This window comes from Myotis davidii, unplaced genomic scaffold, assembly GCF_000327345.1.
Source record: "Myotis davidii unplaced genomic scaffold, ASM32734v1 scaffold1493, whole genome shotgun sequence".
NCBI lineage: Eukaryota > Metazoa > Chordata > Mammalia > Chiroptera > Vespertilionidae > Myotis > Myotis davidii.
The window spans coordinates 102,439-110,980 of record NW_006284834.1 but is presented as its reverse complement, the minus strand read 5'-3'; the positions used below and the strand labels follow the sequence as shown (position 1 = coordinate 110,980).

Genomic DNA, 8,542 nt, shown 5'->3' with positions numbered 1-8,542 from the left:
GTTGTTGTTAATCCTCACCCGAGGATATTTTTCCATTGATCCTTTAGAGAGAGTGGAGTAGAGAGGGAAAGACAGAGAGAAACATCAATGTGAGAGAAACACATCGATTGATTGCCTCCTGCATGCACCCCAACCAGGGCCCGGGCTGGGGTGGAGCCTGCAACCAAGGTACGTGCTCTTGACCGGAATTGAACCCGGAACCCTGTGGTTCTCAAGCTAACGCTCTGTTCACTGAGCCAAACCTGCTAGGGCTGGAATTGTTTTCTTAATTTTATTTTTGGATTGTTCATTGTTAATATATAGAAATGCAGTTGATTTTTACATATTGATGTTGTATCCATCAACTTTTTTAAAAATATATTTTATTGATTTTTTACAGAGAGAAAGGAAGAGAGATAGAGAGTTAGAAACATCGATGAGAGAGAAACATCGATCAGCTGCCCCCTGCACATCTCCTACTGGGGATGTGCCCGCAACCCAGGTACATGCCCTTGATCGGAATCGAGCCTGGGACCCTTCAGTCCGCAGGCTGATGCTCTATCCACTGAGCCAAACCAGTTTCGGCCATCAACTTTATTGAATTCGTTTATTAACTAAGGTTTTTTTTGGTGTGATATTGTTTTTTTTTTAATCTTTGCTCATTATAAAATGCCATTTTAAACAATCAGGAAGTGAACAAAAATTTAAATTAATTACCATTATTTTTTTATAAAAACATTTTGGTCAATATATTCATGATTATATAGCCAAATTTCAGAGACTCTTGTGTCGTTCATTGTTATGTCATAAAGATAGCAGCCCATTTGTGGCAGCAGGTATGCATGCGTGAAAATGAGAGGTAGTTTTATAAGATGTTACCATATGGAAAACGGGGTAACGGATATACAGGCTAATTCAACTGCATGTGAATCTGCAGTTGTCTCAAAATGAAAGGTATAATTTGAAAAAAGACTAGTTCCTCTACACATATAATTCTCTAAAATAATAGTGCAAAAAAGGTGTAACACTAATAATTTTTGGAACTCCACAGTTCCTCATGGAAAATATGTAAATCAGTAAAACATTCAAGGGAGAGAAAGAACATGGTTCATAGTTAAAAACATTGACTTTAGGGCTCAAAACTTGTCTGAAATTTAGTCATTTATTATATGGTTAGCTTGCTTATGTTAAGAATTTAGATTTTTGGGGGTTCCACTTGTCAGATAGGCAGATCAGATCTCACATCTGCATCGAACTCATGCTTTAATTGTGTGGCCATGAGCATGATTGCTGAATATGTTCTTCTTCAGTGGAGATTTTTAACCACTCTTAAAAGGGCCATTTCAACGTCTTTTACCTAGCACCTAGAGTTAACTAATATGTAGTGCTGGTTTAGTCAGCTTTACATTTTGGTAGAGGGAGAAGAGAGTGACAACCATGTCTGGATTAAAAAAAAAATAACTTCTAACAGTTCACAGTTGTAAAACTCATCACTTAATATGTGCAGTTTTGCCTAACAAAAGATTCTTCAATTTACAAAATGATTAATAAGTGCTGCCTTTTATACAGTTGGTTTGGTGTGTGTAAAATACCATTTTCACAAATCAGACGTAAACAATTCTAAGGACCATGTCTAGTGTGTGAGTCTAGAAATGAGGTAGATTTTTAACTGAAATCAGAACTTTATATGAAATGAGTATTTCCATTCTAAGTACTTATCCTGGGAGGCCACAGTGATAGCAATGATAATGTCATTCCTGAGGACATTTTTTCTCCCCACTTAATCACTATATTGTTTAAGAATAGATACACATATGGTAAAAACAACAAATAAAAGCAAAGGTGAGATTAACCACAATTCAGGGTAGAGGTTACTTCTATGGAGGATTGGGAGATTTGATCAGAGAGGGGAGCTCAAAGGCTTCAGATGTATTAATTAGTATCTACTTTTTCTCAAGTGACATAAAAGGGTAGGTAAGTTTAATTATTCTTTAAATTGCATACATGGGAAATAATACTTTTTGCATTGTATAACAGATCATAAAAGTAGAAAATAAACTAATGAAGTTCGTCCATTCTTCTGTGCTACTTAGAACTCAAGCCAAAAACCTGGGAGTCATCCTTGACCACGTCCTCAACCAAATCCCATTAATTATCACTCCTAAATCTTTCTAATCTTCCACTTCCACTAGTCTAAGCCTTTAACTGTCACCCGAAGCCCTGAAATCCCTTCTTCTCAAGGAAGTCAAAGAAACCATTTTTTAAAATGTGATTATCATTTTAGTTTGAATCTAATCTTGCCCACTTGCTATCAGAAGCAACAGAGATAAGTAAATTGCCCAGGAAATGGCAGGATTCAAAATGTACTAGTCTTACTTGAGAACCCACTGTCTTTTCCACCCTTGTGTTGAACAAGATAATACTGGGAAAGGCTTAGCCTACCCTGGCATACATAGTGTAATCACATAGTTTGATTTCTTCTCCTATCACCCCCTCACCATTGAAGAGTCCTAGTGCCCAGGTGGGAATAAAAGAGATTTTTGGTGTTGGAAACCTGAGTCCTTGGGGCGAGTAATTGGGTCACAAATGTGCACCTTCTTGTCCCTACTTAAAAAAAAAAAATCATATCCACTCCCCTTGCTTGGAATTTGGATGGAGGACCTTAGAGGCCTGGCCCAGGTACATTGGGGTCATTAGAACAGACCAAGGTGGCATGCAGTACAGAGTTAGGGTTGGGGTGAGAGGACAGGCATAGCTAAGGTTCTGGGACATTCCCAGTTGCTCAGAATAAGTTTGAACTTGCAGAGGTTCAGCTCTTTGCCTTGGCAGCACTTTCAGAATTGTCCATTACTTTTCTGCCCTACAGCAGGCTCCATCATGTTCTGAGTTTTTAGTGTCTAGCACCAAGCATGACCAAGGGTAAAAGTCCAGAAAATGGCAAGTCTGGCTAAGCCCCATGAGCTTATCAGGTCTGACTTGGGCACCTCCTTGAGAAGTCTTTTCTTCCCTGACACACTGTATCCATGCCATCCACCATGAATCCCCACAGCTGTGATGCTTTCTGAATTGTGGGCTTCAAAATATTTGCTGAGCCTGGCCAGTGTGGCTCAGTTGGCTGAGCATGGTCCTGTGCGCCGAAAAGCTGCTGGTTTGATTCCCAATCCGGGCACGTACCCAAGGTTGTGAGCTCAACCCCTTGTCAGGGTGCATATGCCTTTCTGATATTCCCGTTTAGGTGCTCCTCTTCTCCATGGTCACTGCACCTAGGTGGACCTCTGTCTCTAGATCAAATGGTTCCTGGACTACAGGAACCAGTCCTGATTCGTCTCACTGTGGCATCATCTGGCAGTACTTGGTGTCAGACTAGGCCAGTGATGGCAAACCTATGACACGCGTGTCAGAGGTGACACGCAAAGTATAAGTCTTTGTTTTACTATGGTTGCAAATATCAAAAAATTCCTATATGTGACACGGCACCAGAGTTAAGTTAGGGTTTTTCAAAATGCTGACACGCCGAGCTCAAAAGGTTCGCCATCACTGGACTAGGCACAGGCAACATCTGTAGGAGGCATCATATTTTAGTGAAGAGATGTACCTCTGGAGTAGACAGATCCTGGTTGGGATCCCAGCTCTGCCACTTGAAAGTTCACTGGAGAGCGTGGGTAAACTCCTTTCTATTAGTTTGCTGATCAGACAAATGGCTGGCTGAGAAGCTCAGAAATGAGGTTTTGAACTACCTGTTTGAGTTGTCAGGATAGCCATTATGCCCTCAATCCAAGGGGAGAGGGAAGAACAGGCCTTTTAATACTTGGTATCTGGTACCTGAGTTCTGTAAGGAGGAGGCAAAGTTACAGTGGGGTTTTGTCCTTCTCTGCCCCAGTATAATATCCTCCACCCCCAAGTCACCTAGAAAACAGAGCCTAAAATAAGAACCAAGTGCCAATATTTTATTTGGATGGCGTAAACTCAAGGCACTGAAGAGTGAGAAGAGAAACAAGGCGGGAGGATGGAAGGTAATGCAAGGTGATAGCAGATGGGGCCCTGCTTCACGACAAGCCTTGAAGCACAGCAGGTGTGTTCACTGGCTACTTGGGAGCACCGAAATACTCCCCATTGGCTCTACTGTTTGGAGAAACAGTGCCTTGCCGCAATTCAGAGACGGGAGGGAAGAACAGGGAATTTTTCTGCCTGGGTTTCTCTGAACTCCCATTAGTTGAATGTTACCCAAGAGGATTAACTCCCCCAGGCTTCTGTGTTACTAGTGGCTACTTAAGATGCCAGATCCCATGCCCTGCGGTGGGGCATTTCATCCAAGTCTGGAAGTGGTGGGAGGAGACAGAAGCTCTGGGCATGTGGCTGTTGAATTATGGACAGAATCTGATTGATGTGTCCCAAACAGTCTAATAGTGTTTTTCTCATCAGAAAACCTTTCCCAAGGTCACATGGCTAACAAGTGGTAAAGTCAGGATTTGAACATAGCCTGGCTCTGGAAACTGGAAGACCAAGATAAGGAACTTGGATTTTTTGTAGCAGGTAAAGGACAGTCACTGAAGGGTTTCAAGTTGGGAAGTGACATAAAGAGCTTTTTAATAAAGATCCCAATCTCTACTTTGCTTCATCTTTCCATGTAGCTAAACTCAGTGAAAGTAGATGGACCCAAAGAGGTAAGGGCATCCAAGATAGTTTTTGAAGAGTACCTGACAGGGTCCTACTCATATGGGCTTCATTCAACACTACCTCATACTCTTTCTCTGACTGCATTTAAGTCTAAACCTACTAAAGAGACTAGCTGGTCAGAGGCAGGCAGGATCTGAGTGGAGAAGCCAAAATGAGGCTCTCTGTTCATTGTTGGCCTGTGGATTGGGGGATCCTGGCACCCAAAGATGAGTTCTTTGGTGTTGCCTGAGATGGTCAGATCTCAAGAATTTTTGGACGCACTGATCATATATATGTAGCTGGTATCTGGTATGTATCCATATATCTCGTCCAAGCTGATTAGAACGGAAGAATGGCCATGTACAACCTTCCCACTCACATTTATAGGGCCTCTCACCTGTGTGTGCGTTGGTGACTCAGGAGGTGGAAGAGCTTAGTGTAAGCTTTTTCACAGTTCTCATACTGGCAGCATTAAGGACTTCCAACTGGGGCTCTCCTCATGGGAGCCCTTTCTAGAGCCCTGCACTTCTGCTCTGCTCTTTGTGGAGCAGGTATGGGCCGCTCAGGTAGTAAGGTGTCTTTCTGGGAGGCTGGCTGGCTAACAAAAGAGTCCTGCGATTCTAAAGTCAGCAATGATGGGGACTCATCTGGGAGCATTCCACACTTGTGGGGATCTCTAAGGGACAACATCTGAGCCAAAGAAAGGAGTCTTGCCTGGCACCCAGCAGAAGGTATAGTTAGAGGCAATAACATTTTAGGTACTATAGGGTGGCCAGAATAATGCATTGTTGGTGTCCTCATGTGGGACACTGTGACTGGTGTGGCCCATGGAGGGCATCTTTAGATTCCCGTTGAAAGTCATGGCCATTCCTGGAATATTGGACTTTCCTAAGGACATCATCTGGGGCCCCTTGAAAATCATCATTCCTAGTAGAGAGGGAGGCATTCCCTGACAGTAAATCATTTGGGAAGGAGGGAGAGTCACTTGGGGCTAATAGTTCACACCAGGCTGAGGCAGCAACACACTGTGGCCCCATTTCATTTGCATTCTGCCTGGGCGCCTGAGCAGAAACCAAGGGGATCCTCTCCAGCTGTGGGCACTGAAGGATGTGTTGAATGCCTTATGAACTATGGTTCCAATAGGTATGCACTCCTCTGCTTCCGGGAGATGGAGACATGTCCAAGATTTATTTTGACTTCTCAGCATTCTCTGCCATCTGGTGCTGAGCTGCCTGCTACTGGTTCAGCACCTCATCCTCTTGCTCCATCTCAGTCTGGGATCCGCTGCACCTTGGGACTGTGTGCCAGTCCAGACCACATCAGAGTAGAGCTGAGCCCTGCTGGCTTGGCGTCGGGTGTTGCGTACCTGCACCTCACAATTGCACTGGGGGTGCAGGGCCAAGGGCTGCACCCACTTCTCCCACTGACCCATCTAGCAGCTGCTGCCCTACCCCGCCCAGCCGCCTGCATAGATGCTGCAGGGCCATAACCTCAGACCTTCACTGCTTCTGAGGACATTTTGAGAACTCTATTTTTGTAACCAATTTAGAAGTCATACAAGAAAAATTTTCAGGAATACTTCAGATTTTGGCAAAAACTGATTTACCCTAGTTGATAATCTTGCATTATTCACCATATTTGACTCTACATGACATTTGGCTATTTTCAAAAATCACATCTGTCCTCAGATTTCTCAAATAAATGAACACAGTTTTTTAAGTACTTAACAATTTTTTCACCTTTGGGCTCCTACCTGGACTCATAATATAATACAAACATATTTATACCTAAAAATGCTGTCCTTCAGAGAGGAAGGACATTCTACTGATTGTATTGTTTTTATTTTTGTGTGTGGTGGCACTAATAATGGCCTGCACTGCTTCATTCATAGTCCTGACCTTGGTAAGCTATAGCATGAATTCATGTGATAACTAAGCTGACTTTGTGGTTGGATTGCTGTCAGTTCTAGGAATGAGTGGATAGTTATCATTTTGCTGATTTTTTTTTTTTTTTTGGTTAAACCTTACCCCAAGATATTTTTTTTCCACTGATTTTTAGAGAGAGTAGAATGGAGGTGGAGAGACAGAGAGAGTGAAACATCCATTGGTTGCCTTCAGCACCGGCCAACCAGGGACAGGATTGAGCCTGCAATGAAGGTAGTGCCCTTGACCGGAATTGATCCCAAAACCCTTCAGTCCGGAGGCTGATGCTCTAACCATTGAGCAAAGCTGCTAGGGCTAATTTTGCTGATTTGCTATACTCTTCATTTCTAATGAATAACTTTTTGCTCTTTGGCAGGATTCAAAATCTAGTCTTGAGAACCCACTGTCTTTCACTCTTGTGTTGAACAAGATAATACTGGGAAAGGCTTAGCCCAACCTGGCATACATAGTGTAATCACTGGTCCCAGATTGGAGAGGGTGCATGCCGGGCTGAGGGAACCACCCCCATCCCGTGCATGAATTTCGTGCTCCAGACCTCTATAATAATAAAAGCGTAATACGCTAATTAGTACAGATGTCCTTCCAGATGAAGCTGGGGCTATGAGAGAAGCCTAGGTTCCAGGTGCCTGCCAGCGTCTGGAGGGAAGCCTGGGTCCAGGGTGCCAGAGGGAAGCTGGTGCCTGCACTTGGGGGAAGGAAGGCCTACTCTTACATGAATTACATGCATTGGGCCTCTAGTAACTAATAATCTTGAGCATTTATGTGCTTGTTATCCATTTGTATATCTTTGGGGTAAATTTAACCTAAGCCCTTTGCCAATTTTTAAATTGGTTTCTTTTTTATTAATTATAAGAATACTTTGTATTATTATAACTTTAAAAGGATATATATTATTAAAAAGGGCTATTAATACTTTTTCAGATATATTTGAAAAGTTTCCTCTAGTTCTATGGGTTGCCTTTTCACTTTCTTGGTTGTAACTTTTGATACACACAAGTTTTGAATTTGGATGAAGTCAATTTTATCTATTTTCCTAATTGCTTTTAAGTTTAGGAAATATTTTATTAGAAACTAGAGACTCAGTGCATGAATTTCATGCACGGGTAGGGTCCTTAGGCCTAGGTAGGGTATATATTTATTTTCTGCATTTGAAACTAACTTTTTATGTCCCTTTTGAGTTACATAACTTAAAAGGATATGCTATAATATCCTGTTATAGTGTGCGGACCCAGTGCACGAATCTGTGCACCTTGAAAGGAACTGTGGGCTGCGAGGCTGCAGTGGGCATAGGGGCGGGGTTTGGCCCATCCTCATCCTCTGCGCTCCCACCTGGCGCCTCCCACCATGGCCCCAGTCCACTGTCTTCCAGCATCCTCTCTCCCGCTGCTGCCGCTGCTCCCATGTGCTGATTGCACCAGCCTCGCTCACACCAACTGCGTTGAGCATTGATGACCGCCTCTTTCCTACAGGCGCCTGGGTCTGCCCTGGTCCCAGGCGGCAGGGGTACACTGGGGTGTTGCTCTGCTGACCCAGATGCTGGGAAGATGCCAAGCATCAACAAGATGCTGAAGGATCATGAAGCAGGTCTTGGGGCCAGCAGCTGCCACTTGCACCTGCTGATGGTGTCGAGCAATCGGGACCTGCACTAGGTGCCAGCAGCGGATGTGAGCGGGGCTGGCACTGACAGTGGGTGCGAGTGGTGGCTCAGGTGCTGGCAGCAGGTGTAAGCGCTGGGCGGAACGCATGCAGGAGCAAAGAATTTTCAGTACCATCAGAGGCTTGTCCTGAGGACAGTGACTGGCGCCCCGCCTTGGTCTGGCGCCCCCGCTCACCTGCTCCACCATACTGCCACGGCTGACGCCTGCTGCCGACGCCTGCTGTGTTCCGCACGTGCTCCCTGATGGTCAGCGCACATCTTAGCGACCGGTTGTTCGGTTGTTCAGTTCTTCTGCTGTTCAGTCTGT

General features: G+C 44.1%; 1 protein-coding gene across 1 annotated transcript in view; it reads left to right on the top strand.

Moving 5' to 3' along the window:
- ATRX (alpha thalassemia/mental retardation syndrome X-linked) overlaps nucleotides 1-8,542 on the top strand; it is a gene marked incomplete at its 3' end in the record, with an annotated part of 143,993 nt that overhangs the window by 40,362 nt on the left and 95,089 nt on the right. The gene's annotated exons all lie outside the window — the stretch shown is intronic.